Consider the following 16,355-nt stretch of genomic DNA (forward strand, 5'->3'; position numbering starts at 1 on the left):
GTGGCGAGTGAAGGTAATACCTTTGAACATAGGCATCAACTTTGGTTTGGTCTTCCTTTTGGTTGTACAATTTTGGGAAATAAATCCCCTGTTTTATGTCTAACTTTTGAGGCGGTTGATGTTTGAAATGGGTTCTTTGGCTTAAATTTTTTTTTTGTTTTTTTTTGTTGGTGTTTTCCTGAGATTTTTCCCTTTTTCTGAATGCATGGTTGGGTTTTTTGTATCATTGTCTTTCAGTTAGTTTCTGCTACGATTTGTTTCCTACAAATTGTGGGTGTGTTTTGATTATAAACTGATACATTGACGATTGTTTGTTTCTATATTTTTTTGGTGTAATGTTGACACTTGCATGTCTATTATACAGTCGTGCCCACAGGTTGGCTGATTCCTATAGATGTTTGCCTTTTCTTATGCATGCCTATTATATACTATCTTGCACTCTGTAGGATGATTATTGGTTGCAGTTCTTAGAGTACTTGAATGAGCCTGAAAATGATGTTGCAACTGGCTTGCTGGCTTGCTTTTGTTTTCTACCATGTAGATTATTGATGAAATGGGTTCTAAGTTATGTGTTTGGTCAAATGCCTAAATGAAGTTTTATTTTGGTCATTTTATTGTTGTGTTGCCTTTGTTTTCTGTTGGTTGCTCCACCTGCAGAATTCTATTTTCCTTATTTTGCTTCCTTTGTTTGTTTTTTTTTCCTTGATTTTTCCTATTTTCAGTTCTAGCTGAGTTTTGTAGCTGCTATGGTCTTCCATTTTTATGCAGGGTTGATCACTTGATCCAATGGTTAGGTTGGTAAGATGTTGCCACCGTGGTTCAATTCTATTTAACTTGGATATCTATGCATTTATGGTTTCCTTGGTTTGCTTTTTTTTTTTTTCCCTTAATTTTTCGAGTTTCCAATTCCAGCTGAGTTGGCCACCTGCTATGGTCTTCCATTTTTTCGCAGTATTGAGTCAATGGTTAGGTTGGTAAGATGTTGTCGCCGTGGTTCAATTATATTTAATATGTATGCATTTATGGTTATTTTGTTTGGTCATCATAAAACCAAGTTAGCATCAATAATGAAATGTTGTTTCTGTTCTCTTATGATCTTATTTGTGAACTTTTGGGGTTGTTGATGTTGGCATTTGAACAGGATCAAGAAAATTGGAAGATAGGTAACATGTGGTCATGTACATTGTTGGCTTGCTTTTGTTTTCTTCCATGTATATTGTATGTGTTTGGTCAAATGCCTAAATGAAGTTTTATTTTGGCAATTTTATTGTTGTGTTACATTTGTTTCCTGTTGGCTGCTCCACCTGCAGAATTCTGTTTTCCTTATTTTGCTTCGTCGGTTTGTTTTTTTCCTTAGTTTAACGTGTTTTCAGTTCCAGTTGAGTTTGCCAGCTGCTATGGTCTTCCATTTCTATGCAGGGTTGACCCAATGGTTAGGTTGGTAAGATATTGCCGCTGTGGTTCAATTAAATTCAATTATATTCGATCCAACGTATATAATAAAAGAGAATGCCATAGAAAACCCTAAAATGTCCATGGTTGAGAGCTTGACATGTGGCACTTTTGTTGGGTTTTTGGTGATTTTACCCCTGTAGCTTTGTGGTTGTTTATGTTGCCATTTAAACAGGATCAAGAAAATCGGTAACAAAGTATCATGTGGTCATGCCTGGTATGTTTTCTAATATCTCTCCATATCTGGTATGTGTTGGTTGTCATTTAATCGGTCAAAATCACATTGTTGTGTTGTTCTCCAATGCGAAATTAGGGAAGGTCGGTGTATACTATCATATAGAGATTGTTGTTTTCCCTGTTAACCTCATGGAGTTGATGGTTTGCTTTCTGATTGGTGTAGTATCCTACCCATGCTTAACTGGCAATTCCTTGAAGCCAATTATGAAATTAACTACCTTTCTGGGGTAAATGTGTTCTCTGTGTTTGCTATTTGTTAGGTTCAATTCAAACCTGTTACTAACTCAAATCAGAGTGTTGTGCTCACTTTCCCCACTAATAATTTGTGTAACTATCAGCACCATTTATAGGATTATTGTGGGTAACAATTAAATGGTTGCTATTTTGCCCTAAGTCCTTCTGGGGTAAATGTGTTCTTTGTGTTTGCTATTTTCGCCTAAGTCCTTCTCTCCACACCAAATGGTTGTTGTGACTGCAATTATCATCTCTGTGTTATTGCAGGTGGGGAATCACATTATGAGCGAGCACTACACGTTACAATTTATTGCCGCATTCCACAACGACAAGGTGATATTCGACTTCTCTTTTACTCATATTGTTTTTTCTGCTAATTCTTTTGATCTGATACATAACACTTACCATTACCACATTTTCTGGGCAGGACTATATAAAAATACCAGCATCCTATCATGAACAGTGGCCACCCCACTACCCGGACTTTGCCCGCTTTGACTATAACGAGGCCTCATACCAGATATGACTCAGACAGGATCGAGGAAGATTGTTCTTTGCTTATGGCCTCAAACACCTGAGAAAACACTTAGGCATCTACGAGTCAGTAACCATCAACTTTATGGCATGTGAACACAGATGGATTTTTAACCTCCATTTCACTCCTCCGCTGGAACAACAAGCATGCGGCAGATCCCTACTAGCAGCTAGAATGCATGTCTGGACTCTTGAACTCACACAGTCCTTGCTTGGTGATCCTAAACCATTGGTAATCTATATTTACTACTTTTAGATTATAATCACATTTTTACCCCAAAAAAATGAACTCAGTCAAATTTTTTGTTCAGGTGCTTCCACCTCTTGCAACAATACATCTTCCTTCTTGTGGTTTTCATATGACGATTTTAAGAAGGTTCGACCCTCCATTGCAATGGCCTGTCCTTCCAGTTGACCTTGGCTTTCATGACAAGTGTGTTGCCCAACCATGGTACCGGTTTCTCGCTGAAGGTGATTTTGTGCATGGAGACGAGCTTTCATTCTACTATAGGCCTTTTGACGATATTTGGGAAGTAGTTATTAGGAAACAAAGAAATTGGGGTGACAGTGATAGTGACTGAATTTTAATTTCTGCTTTGTCAGTTTATAAAACATGTTTGGTTAATTTTGATGCTCAATGCTACCTGAATTTAAAGTGTTAATCTTCTTAGTTTTATCCATGAAGTTGTTATGGACAATATTTATAAATTATATATTAAAGAAATTATGTTTTAAAGGCTTGCGTACTTAATGCTATTATACGTACTACATAGTTGGAAAAGTTCGGTATAAATATTTATCTTCTTAGATATCACATTAGGGGCCAACCTCAATCTGACAATTGGAAATACCACTATTAGTTAGGCTGCAAAGATGTACCACAGCTAACCAAATTATAATCTTACCAAGCCAAAAAAAAAATATGACTCCTGTTGATCTTATTCATGTTATTTATTATTAACAATAAAAAGCATGCGTGGACAAAAAATAGATGACACACAATTTTTAAGTTTCAAAACTTAATCCTATTATACAAACTAGATTGTTCGGAAAATACAGTATTAATATTGATCTTCTTAAATTTCACATTATGTTCCCAAGCTCAATCTGACAATCCCAAATATCACTATTAGTTAGACTGCAAACATGAATCACCGCTAACAAAATTAAAATCTTACCAAGACAAAACAAATATGACTCCGATTGATCTTATTCATCTTATTTATTAATAACAATAAAGCATACGTGGAAACTATTCATCTTATATATTAACACATGGTACATTTGATGAATTTTTTAGCATTTCCGCATCACACTTCCAATTCTCTTGCTTAGTCCACATGTCTTCTTTTCCAACCTTGCTAATGATTATATTATTCCTGCAAAGCATTGATATTCAAATTCAAATGTTTGAAATTATCAAATATATAGAAGATAAACCCCAAACCAAAGTTAAACCATAACCCAAAGTGAGAAAAAAATAAGTATGAAAAGAAAAACACTTTTTTTTAGAAGAAAAATCCCAAACGAAAGTTAAACTATAAGTCAAACTGAGAAAAAATTAACATGAAAAAAACACTTTCTTTGCTGAGCAATTTTTTAAAAAACTTTGCCTAGCTCCTCTATAATAATAATAATAATAATAATAATAATAATAATAAACTAATAATGCTAATTAGAATTATAATAATAATCATAAAAAATGATAATAATAATAATAATAACAGTGATAATAGTACTAATAATAACACAAATATTATATATACGTGTTTGATTTAAAATCAAGAAAAATCCCAAACGAAAGTTAACCTATAAGTCAAACTGAGAAAAAATTAACATGAGAAAAAAAATTCTTTGCTGAACAATTTTTTAAGAAACTTTGCTTAGATCCTCTATTATTATTATTATTATAATAATAATAATAATAATAATAATAATAATAATAATAATAATAATAATAAAATAATTATGCTAATTAGAATTATAATAATAATCATAAAAAAAGAAAAAACAATGATAATAATAATAATAACAATAATAATAATACTAATAATAACACAAATATTATATATACCTGATATGTCATCATTTTCTCCTATTTCTTAACTCTTTTTGTCACCATTTTAATTACTGATTAGCCTTAATTATCAAATTAATTATGCAATTTTATCATTTGGGCCTATTGGACTAATTTTGTGTTTTTAATTTAATTTCAAAAGAATTATAAGCAATTGAGCTTGAATCCAGAATTGGACTTGGACTTGAAGAGAGCAGACAATTTTATCAAATCTTATCTTATCTAGATTTTATCTAATCTAGATATTATTTCATCTAGATCTTATCTTATCTTATTTAGATTTTATTTCATCTAGATTTTATTTTATCAAATCTTATCTTATCTTGTCTAGATTTTATTTTATTTATGGGCTTGGACTTAAAACAAATTTGTAAGCTTTGGGGCTGAAAATATATAACAGCACCAAGGCTCTAGTTTGAGGACTCTCTCTCTTCTTTTTCGTTTTTAGTTTTAGGCTTCTCTTCTTCTTTTAGACACTTTTTCGTTTTGGAAGAATAATTCTAGTTTTCTTCGTTTTCTACTGATTAATGAAAGGCTAAGTCTCCAGCGTTGTTTTCTCTTTAGGATCAAGCACAACTCTCTTTGAGGTTTTATTATTACTATTAAATTCTAATCAGCTTCTCCTCTTCACCAATTATTCTGTATTTGTTGCTATTAATCCATGCATGCTTAGTGCTTGATTAATTGTCTCTGTGCTTAATTTACGTTCATGTTTAATGATCGTTCATGATTAATTGGTGTATGTGTTGCTTAATCATATAATGAATGCCTTATGTTAAATTTCGCTTAGTAATTTAATTTAGGGTTGGATTAAGTGGTTGAACTGATAAAGGATAAATTCTCGTAACCTAGGATAAGAGACTTGCTTGTGAATCAAGGGGAAGCAACGTGTTTTAATTCTGATATTTTCTAATTCAAATCTATTCGCTGTTTAATTTACAAAAACAAACAACCCCCCCCCAATTCGTTACTGTTTTATTACTATCTATTATGAACATTTGGTTGATCATTGCTCATTCGGAGACGACCTAGGATCACTTTCTGGATACTGCATTTTTAATGTTTATTTGATTCGGGTACGGCCTCGATCAAATTTGGCGCCGTTGCCGGGGAGCAGTGGACCAAAGGTTCATAATAGTTAGTGATTCGTGTTTTAATTTTAGTTGTTTTATGTTTACTTCTTTTGTTTAGTGTGTTCGTGTTGTGTTAGTGTGATATTTTGTTTTATTTCATGTTCTGTTTTGCAATTTAGTAGTACCCCTTGTTCAGCGCTTTTCCTGTTTCAGTTTATTGTTTTGATGTGAATAGTGCTTAGCGACGGAATTAGAGACTAATTCTGCGTTACTGTTCACACAACATTACATTAGTGACGACTGTTTACATTTTAATTGGCGGTTTTTGTTTTGATAGTTAGGGTTGTTATTTTTGGCTGAATTTTTGTGTGGGAAGTTATTTTGACTCATATTTTGTGTGAAAAATACCAGGAACACTTGGTGTGGTTGGATTTGAGAGATTCAAAAAAAATTTTGAACTTAATTTTAGCAAAACTTAAAAGAGCGATAACTTTTGCTCCGGGTATCAGAACGACTATTATGATATATGTATTTGGGGTAGAAAAAAATTTCCCATACTTTCTAAACTTTCCTTAGGCAGTTTCCATAGTTAGACTTTGAATTTTTGTTTGAAATTTTTTGTGCTATCTTTTCATGATTTTAGGGTGTTCCTCAGCAAATTTTAGCTCATTTTGATATCGTTTGAGTATAGTTGTAGTTTTACCCCCTTGTTAGGTGCTTGTTGAGAAACACATTATTTGCTGCATATAGTGCATGACTAGGGGCAATCCAGGTGATTTACAACCCTTTGATCCTGAAATAGATAGAACCTTTCATAGATTAGTTAGGCATAGTGTGCATCCTGGTCATTCTGTGCATTTTGAACATTCTGTTGAGGGTGATTCTAAATATTCTGATTTTGAACATTCCACTACTAATTTTTATACTGAGAACATGGCTCAACCTCCACCTCGTGAGAGGACTCTAAGGGAGATGGTTGCACCTAATTTCACTTATGAAAGCTTGTGCATTCAATATCCTGATGAGGGTGTTCCATATGTTCTCAAGACTGGACTAATACATTTGCTGCCCAAGTTTCATGGTCTTGCAGGTGAAGATCCTCTTAAGCATCTTAAGGAGTTCCATATTGTTTGTTCCACCATGAAGCCCCCTGATGTCCAGGAAGATCATATCTTTCTAAAGGCTTTTCCTCATTCTCTGGAGGGAGTGGCAAAAGATTGGCTATACTACTTTACTCCCAAGTCCATTTTTAGCTGGGATGACCTTAAGAGGGTGTTCTTGGAGAAATTCCTCCCTGCATCTAGGACCACTGCCATCAGAAAAGGCATTTCAGGCATCAGGCAACTTAGTGGAGAAAGCTTGTATAAGTACTGGGAAAGATTCAAGAAATTGGGTGCAAGCTATCCTCACCACTAGATTTCTGAGCAACTCCTTCTGCAGTATTTCTATGAGGGACTTAGCAACATGGAGAGGAGTATGATTGATGCTGCCAGTGGTGGAGCCCTTGGTGATATGACTCCTGCTGAGGCTAGGAATTTGATTGAGAAGATGGCTTCCAACTCCCAACAATTTAGTGCAAGAAATGATGTTATTTTTCTTAGAGGAGTCCATGAGGTGGCCACGGATTCATCTTCATCTACTGAAAATAAAAAGCTTGAAGGAAAACTTGATGCCTTGGTCAACCTAGTAACTCAGCTTGCCATGAATAAGAAATCTACACCTGTTGCAAGAGTCTGTGGTCTATGTTCTTCTGCAGATCACCATACAGATCTTTGTCCTTCTTTGTAGCAATCTGGAGTCAATGAGCAACCTGAAGCTTATGTTGCAAACATTTATAATAGACCCCCTCAATAGCAAAACCAACAACAACAGAATAATTATGATCTTTCAAGCAACAGATACAATCCAGGTTGGAGGAATCATCCAAATCTGAGATGGACAAGTCCTCCACAACAACAACAGCTTGTCCCTCCTTTTCAGAATGTTGCTGGCCCAAGCAAGCCATATGTTCCTTCCCCAATGCAGCAGCAACAACAACAACAAAGACAACAAGCAACTGAGGCTCCTCCTCAACCTTCCTTAGAAGAGTTAGTGAGGCAAATGACCATCCAGAATATGCAATTTCAGCAAGAGACAAGAGCCTTCATTCAGAGTCTGACAAATCAGATGGGGCAGATGGCTACTCAGATGAATCAAGCTCAGTCCCAAAATTTTGACAAATTGTCTTCACAAACTGTGCACAATCCGAAAAATGTGAGTGCCATCACCTTGAGGTCTGGCAACCAAATTCAAGTGCCTCCACAAGTAGCAGCACCTGCACCTGAACCTGAACCTGTCAAGCTTCATTCTACACCTGAAAAAGAGGATGAGATAGTTGCACAAAAGAGAAAGCTTCTTAACAAAAAATTTCATGCAGGTGGACCTTCTTCTAGTAATTCTGACTTACAGCAGCCTCATATCCCTCTTCCATTCCCACCTAGAGCAATTCCAAACAAAAAAATGGAAGAAGTGGAAAAGGAAATCTTGGAGACCTTCAGGAAAGTAGAGGTGAACATACCTCTGCTAGATGCCATCAAGCAGATTCCAAGATACGCCAAGTTTCTAAAGGAGTTGTGCACCCACAAAAGGAAGCTCAAAGGCAATGAAAGGATTAGCATGGGCAGAAATGTGTCAGCATTGATAGGTAAATCTGTTCTTCACATTCCTGAGAAATGTAAGGACACAGGTACTATTTGTATACATTGCATTATTGGGAACAGTAAATTTGAGAATGCTAGGCTAGATCTAGGAGCATCAGTTAGTGTCATGCCTCTGTCCATTTTCAATTCTTTATCTCTTGGACCTTTGCAATCTACAGATGTGGTGATTCATTTGGCAAATAGAAGTGATGCTTACCCCGTAGGTTTCATAGAGGATGTGCTGATTCGGGTTGGTGAACTTATTTTTCCTGTTGATTTTTATGTTCTTAATATGGAAGAAGGATTTTCCCATGGTTCAGTTCCAATTATTTTAGGCAGGTCATTTATGAAAACAGCCCGAACCAAGATAGATGTTTATGCTGGCACATTGTCTATGGAATTTGGTGATATTGTTGTTCATTTTAACATTCTTGATGCCATGAAACATCCATCTGAGGATCATTCTATTTTTTGTGCTGAGATAATTGATCAGATTGTTGATAATTATATGTTTGATTTTGATTTTGGTAGGAAACATCCATTTTTATCTTATCTGCATACTTGTCATTCCTTATGCATTGAATCTGAATCTAAGTTTGAATTTGATTCTGTGTCTAATTTTTATGCTGAGAATGAATCTGAATTTGAATCTGGTTCTGATTTTCTGGGTGTCGTACCTCTTGATGTTGATTTTTTAGAGTCAGAATGCACTAACCATGTTGCAGGAAGTACATCTACTTCTGACTTACTTTATGAGGTACAGGCTAAGGAACCTTCTTCTTCTCCTACCATGGTTCCTCCCACTGTTCAGCCATCACCCACACCAGAGTTGAAGCCCTTACCAGCAACCCTCAAATATGCTTACTTGGAGGACAAGGAAAAATTTTCAGTGATCATCTCTGCCTTCCTTGATGTTAAGCAAGAGGAGAAGTTGTTGTTAGTTCTCAAGAAGCACAAGAAAGCCATTGGATGGACTTTAGCAGACATTCCTGGTATTAGCCCATCTACCTGCATACATAGGATACTTTTAGAGGATGGAGCTAAGCCAGTGAGGCAGCCATAGCAGCGACTCAACCTCGTCATTCTAGATGTGGTGAAAAAGGAAGTGACCAAGATCTTACAAGTTGGAATCATCTACCCCATTTCTGACAGCCAGTGGGTGAGTCCAATCCAAGTGGTTCCTAAGAAGACAGGCCTCACAGTGATCAAGAATGAAAAGGATGAGCTTATCCCCACAAGAGTACAGAACAGCTGGAGAGTCTGCATTGATTATAGGAGGCTGAACCAGGTAACCAGAAAAAATCATTTTCCCCTACCATTCATTGATCAAATGCTTGAGCGCTTGGCAGGTAAATCTCATTACTGTTTTCTTGATAGTTTTTCTGGTTATTTACAAATTCATATTGCTCTTGAGGATCAAGAAAAGACCACATTCACCTGTCCCTTTGACACTTTTGCCTATAGGAGAATGCCCTTTGGCCTATGCAACGCCCCTGGTACCTTCCAACGGTGTATGCTTAGCATTTTAAGTGTTTTTTAGAGACTTGCATAGAGGTGTTTATGGATGATTTTACTGTTTATGGATCCTCTTTTGATACATGTTTGGATAGTCTAGATAGAGTTCTTAGTAGATGCATTGAAAATAACCTTGTGCTGAATTTTGAAAAATGTCACTTCATGGTAGAACAAGGTATAGTTTTAGGGCATATCATTTCCAGTAAGGGCATAGAGGTAGACCCTGCAAAAATAGATGTTATTTCACAATTTCCTTACCCCTCTTGCGTGCGAGAGGTTCGTTCTTTTCTTGGTCATGTAGGGTTTTATAGGCGCTTTATCAAGGATTTTAGCAAAGTGGCCCTTCGACTATCCAATCTGCTGCAAAATGAGGTGGAGTTTGATTTTGATGACCAATGCAAAGAGGCTTTTGATTGCCTCAAGCGTGCAGTGACTACCACCCCTATCATTCAGGTACCTGATTGGACAGCCCCATTTGAGCTAATGTGCGATACATCCAATTACGCATTGGGGGTTGTCCTTGCTGAAAAGATCTCCTTACTTCACCTTTCTTCTTTTCTGCCATGACTTAGGGAGTTTTCTTTCTTCTGTCTCCTTCTTTACTTTTATTGCACTTGTCCAAATTTTATTGATTTCTTTGATTGTTCTTGATCTTATGATTGTGCTACATTGAGGACAATGTGTTGTTTAAGTGTGAGGGGGGGAGAAGATTGTTCTTTAATTTTGTTGGGTATTCTAGTTTAATTTTATTAGGTTTTCTAGTTTAAGTTTATTAGGTTCTAGGTTAATTTTGTTATTTTGGTTTTATGTTTGTGTACAACATTGCATGTTCCTCTTTGAATTTTGGGTTATGTACAGGTAATGGGTAATTGTTTTTGAAATAGGAGTTTCTTGGCATTTTGTGAATTGAAACCCTTGTTTTTCTCTACATGTCAAGTTAGTTTTGAAGGTTCGAATTGAAAGTGATAGATTTACCCTTGGTGAGAATTTGAGTCATCATCATCTATTTTATTTGGTGTGTTTTGCCCCATTGATTGCTTGCACAATAGCCTTGGCTTGACTCTTGTTGATACTTCTTGCTTCACATGCATGTTGGGAGATGATTTAGGCATTTTATTCTTATAAGCCTCTAGCCAAATGAGCCTACCCTGAATTAATTCCTTTGATAGCCCCTTTGAGCCTATGTTCCCCTTTCTTTGTTTTGAGCTCATTACAAGCCTTAAGTGAAAAACCATGATTTCACCGTACCCTTAAGGAATTTTGGAGCTTTGGAATTGTTTTGGGAATAAGTGTGAGGAGGGGGTATGTTTCATTGGATGATATGTTTTTGTTGGCCATGCTTGATGAGGTATTTTGGCCATGCTTGATGTATATACATATATTTCCTAATCGTTGCTTTATTTTTCAAATGCTTTCAATTGCTACTGTTCACGTTAAAAAAAAATAAAAATAAAAAAGTAAAAAAAAAGAAAAAAAGAAAATAAAAAATCAAAAAAAAGAAAAAAAATAGAAAAAGAATGAAGTTGAATAAATGAGGTCTTGGTTTGAAGACTTGGATTGGTTTAAGGACTTGGTTGATTTTGTTTTGGGTTTACTTTTTAATTTTCGTTTTGGGGTTTACTACTTTTTCTTACTTCCCACTTATTCCCCATTGCTCCTCTATTCCTTTGGGTTTTAGCTACTATCCCATACTTTCATCTACCTTGTCCTTGGCCCCATTACAACCTTAAAAGACCTTTTGATCCTCATGTGCATGTGTTTGTGATGTGGTTGTCAATTTTAGAGTCTTGCCAAGCCTATGTGGTGTTTGTTTTCATGGGTGCTTTGAGAGTAAACAGTAGCCTAGACACTTGAGAGATAGAGTGCATATCTTGTGAGGCTTTATCACTTTTCATTCTTGAGCTGCTTGACTATCTTGCCATGTTTGAGATGCTTGGATGATTTTCATGACGACCTTGATTCTTTAACTCTTTACATGTTGGATGTTACCCATTCTTTTCATTCCTTGAGATTCATTGAGAAATATGTAATTGTTGTTGTGTTTGTTTCTCTTTAATGTCTCTGGATTTGTCCCTTGCTTTGTTTTTTTTTTATTTTACCCAGGAGTGCAAAAAGCTAAGTGTGAGCGGATTTGATGTGTCATCATTTTCTCCTATTTCTTAACCCTTTTTGTCACCATTTTAATTACTGATTAGCCTTAATTATCAAATTAATTATGCAGTTTTATCATTTGGTCCTATTGGACTAATTTTGTGTTTTTAATTTAATTTCAGAAGAATTATAAGCAATTGGGCTTGAATCCAGAATTGGACTTGGACTTGAAGAGAGTAGACAATTTTATCAAATCTTATCTTATCTAGATCAAATCTTATCTTATCTAGATTTTATCTAATCTAGATATTATTTCATCTAGATCTTATCTTATCTTATTTAGATTTTATTTCATCTAGATTTTATTTTATCAAATCTTATCTTATCTTGTCTAGATTTTATTTTATTTATGGGCTTGGACTTAAAACAGATTTGTAAGCTTTGGGGCTGAAAATATATAACTGCACCAAGACTCTAGTTTGAGGACTCTCTCTCTCCTTTTTCGTTTTTAGTTTTAGGCTTCTCTTCTTCTTTTAGACACTTTTTCGTTTTGGAAGAATAATTCTAGTTTTCTTCGTTTTCTACTGATTAATGGAAGGCTAAGTCTCCAACATTGTTTTCTCTTGAGGATCAAGCACAACTCTCTTTGAGGTTTTATTATTACTATTAAATTCTGATAAGCTTCTCCTCTTCACCAATTATTTTGTATTTGTTGCTATTAATCCATGCATGCTTAGTGCTTGATTAATTGTCTCTGCGCTTAATTTATGTTCATGTTTAATGATCGTTCATGATTAATTGGTGTATGTGTTGCTTAATCACATAATGAATGCCTTATGTTAAATTTCGCTTAGTAATTTAATTTAGGGTTGGATTAAGTGGTTGAACTGATAAAGGATAAATTCTCGTAACCTAAGATAAGAGACTTGCTTGTGAATCAAGGGGAAGCAACGTGTTTTAATTCTGATATTTTCTAATTCAAATTTATTCGCTGTTTAATTTACAAAAACAAACAACCCCCCAATTTGTTACTGTTTTATTACTATCTGTTATGAACATTTGGTTGACCATTGCTCATTGGGAGATGACCTAGGATCACTTCCTAGATACTGTATTTTTAATGTTTATTTGATTCGGGTACGACCTCGATCAATACCTGTTTCATTTAAAATCTCAAATTATTGTATGATATAAACACTATAAATAGCATCATCATTTTGAAAGTTTCAATAATTATATCTTCAGTTTTTCTATCATTGTCTTTAACCACTCCAGATAATGTTTTGCTCAGTACACAAAATAATTTAACCGATTTTTATAATAATAATAATGTTATTGATCATTATTGTAATAATAATATCACCAATTTTGTTTTGTTTCTTTGTTCTTAATTGTTGTTGTTACTCTCTTTGGTTGCCCCTTCTTGCTTTTCTTTCTGTTTGAATTTTTAAGTTCCTCATTGGTTTTGTTGTTGTCAATTTTCCTTTCGCCAAACAATGCTTTCCTTTTCTTTCTCTGTGGATTAATTTATGACGCTATATGTTTATAGCTTCAATTAATTATTTCCAGCTTTGGGTTTAGTTTTCTGCCACTTGGCTTGCTGTATTGCTTTTGTTTTTTGCCATGTGGCACTTTTGCTGTGTTGGTTTGGTCTTCTTTCTTCGTCTATTTGTTCCACTATATCTTACGTTGCCTTGCTGTTTTGTTTCTTCTTCAATTTTTGGGTTTGTGAACGAAGCATTGATTTTTCCAGGCTCTTCTCCTTTGTTGTTCGGTTTCTTTTGCTGCATGCTTGTGTTCATGTTTCGTCTTTCTTTTGGTTGTAAGTTTTTGGATAATAAATCCCCAGCTTTCTGTCTAAGTTTTGAGTGCATTTCGATTTCTTTTGCAGTTTGGTTTGCCACGGTATTCTCTTTGGTTGCGGGGAGTTAAGCTAGCATTGATTTTTTCAGTTCTTCTCTTTTATTTTTCCCTTTCTTTTGCTGCATGCTTGCATTCATCTTTGGTCTTGCTTTTGGTTATACCTTTTTATAAAATAAATTTCCTATTTTCTGCAACTTGATTTGCTGTGCTATTTTCTTTGGTTGCGAGGAGTGAAGGTAATGCTTTGGTCTTCCTTTTGGTTGTAAATTTTTGGAAATTAAATTTCCTCTTTCCTGTCTAAATTTTTAGCCCATTGACGTTTGGTTGAGCTTCTTTGCCTTAAGGTTTTTTTCCCCGGTTTTTCCGTGGGTGTTTTTATGAGATTTTTTGCTTTTTGTCAATGCATGCTTGGATTTTTTCTATCATTGTGTTTGAGCCAGTTAGTGCTCGGCTTTGTTTGCGACAATTTGTGCCTGTGTTTTGATTATAAAGTGATACATTGACCATTGTTTGTTTCTATATTTTTTTATGTCATGCTGATACTTGCATGTCTATTATGCAATTATGCCTCCAGGTTGATTGATTCCTATGCATGTCTATTATATACTGTCCTGCACCCTGTAGGATAATTATTGGTAGCAGTTCTTAGAGTACTTGAATGAGGCTAAAAATTATGTTCCAATGTGTTTTGCCTATTATGTATCTTTGGTTTTACATTTTATCTTTTGTACTTCTTTCTGATATATTTTTTCATCTCATGCTGACAGTTGCATGTCTATTATGTACTTGTGTCCGCAGCTTGCTTGATTCTTATCCATGTTTGTTTTTGCTTTGTTTCTCATTGTTACCACATTTCTTTGCTACCTTGCTGCACCTTCTTTGATTCTCCCACTTGCATTTCCATTCAAAGTTTATCGATCATGTTGTTGTGGCAGAATTATGGCACGTGCTCCTGATAACATCAAGTCTATTAATGGATCAAAAGAGGCACTTAAACTTGCCAGAAGAATTACTGATCTTTGGTTCGTTGGGACTCCAAACAGATCTGAACAAGCAGAAATGGTCATAATTGATTCTCATGTATGGTTTTCTCTGTTTCTCATGTATGGTTTTCTTTGTCTTTTTTTTGGTTCATTATTAAGCATTCAACCAATTACTTATATACTTTGTCTGTTACAGGGAGATACAATCCATGTTGTCTGTAAACAAGATCAGTTAAAATCTTGGAAGGCTGATTTGATCGAAAATTGTACTTACGTAATGCATAATTTTAAAGTCATGAAGAATGACGGCCAATTTAGAATCTGTGATCAACAGTATAAATTAGTTTTTACTGGAGTTATTGTTCTCGGGCAATCCAATTTGGAGGATCTTCCCTTTAAAAATATAAATTTGCTGATTTCACCAATATCGTTGCTGGGCTCTTCAAACCTAAACTGTTGGTTGGTAAGTTTAGTTACAATTTTTTGAATTAGTTTGTCCACAAAATTTATAGTTCTTTTGATGACATTTTTTATTTTATAAATTCTTCAAACAATATTGGTGTCGTGGATGAGGTAGTCTATCATCATGTGGGATCAAAGAATACAAGGGTTGTTTTCAAACTCAAGGATTTGAGGTCATATTGTACAATTGACCTTTTGACAAATTATGTCTTTTAAAATTATTATATGCTCTTACTCTTATTATTGTTTGTTTGGTATGGTGTCCAATTGCTATCTATATTTGATCATTATAAGCTGATGCATTAACCATTCTTTATTTGTCATAGTGGCCAAATCCTGTCTTGCACTCTATGGGATAGTTATTGCTTGCAGTTCATAGACTACTTGAATCAGTTTGAAAATGATCTCCCCATCATTATTATATTGACGCATGCACAAATCAAAGAAGGCCAGGGTACAACATGATGTCAAATTAGTGAATTCTTGTGCTTATTAAATAACATCTTATGTGTTTTTTTGGTCACAAACAAATACAAGATCTTATGCACCCTAAGTCAGTAATTCGATGAGGGCCTCCAAATTATTGATCAATGAAGCTATTTTTGAAATTCAAGAATTCAGGGAGAGTTTTGTTGGTCATGACCTTGGTCCTGAATTTATAAACTTTCTTAATTACATGTGTGCATTATTTCTTCTAACAATTTTGGTTTATTCTATGTCTATAACCTTTCTGATTTAGGCATTCAGGTCCGGTCAGTTTTCACAGCTGGTGACCAGGGGAGTTCCCAGGTTTTAGGTTCAAGCCAATTGTCGTCAAAAGATGCATTTCTTTCAAAAGCTGAAGCAAAGACAATCTCTGACATTAACAACATTTTTTAGGTAAAACTGTTACTTATCTAAACTGTTAACTCAGTTTAATAGAAAACCTAATGAAAAGTCATGGTGATCAAAGTCTATGAACTATAATTAAAGTCTTGCTATTTATTCAATGATTGTACTAGTTGGTTTGGAATCTGACGACTATCTTTTTTTTGCAAGGAAATTGTTTATGTTACTGTCGGCACCATTAATAGAATTGTTATGGATAACCATTCATGGTGTTATCCAACTTGCAGTTACTGCTACAGAAAAACTGATGTTGAGACAGCCGCATTCA

General features: G+C 34.9%; 1 long non-coding RNA gene across 1 annotated transcript; it reads left to right on the plus strand.

Annotated features, from left to right (window-relative positions):
- Positions 1–456: 456 nt before the first annotated feature.
- LOC114400009 lies at positions 457–3,106 on the plus strand. The gene is made up of 4 exons (XR_003663884.1): positions 457–1,669; positions 2,191–2,256; positions 2,351–2,689; positions 2,769–3,106. It is a non-coding gene; the product is annotated as an uncharacterized LOC114400009 (long non-coding RNA).
- Positions 3,107–16,355: the final 13,249 nt, after the last annotated feature.

This window comes from Glycine soja, chromosome 19 (genome assembly GCF_004193775.1).
Source record: "Glycine soja cultivar W05 chromosome 19, ASM419377v2, whole genome shotgun sequence".
In the NCBI taxonomy this organism is placed as follows: Eukaryota; Viridiplantae; Streptophyta; class Magnoliopsida; order Fabales; family Fabaceae; genus Glycine; species Glycine soja.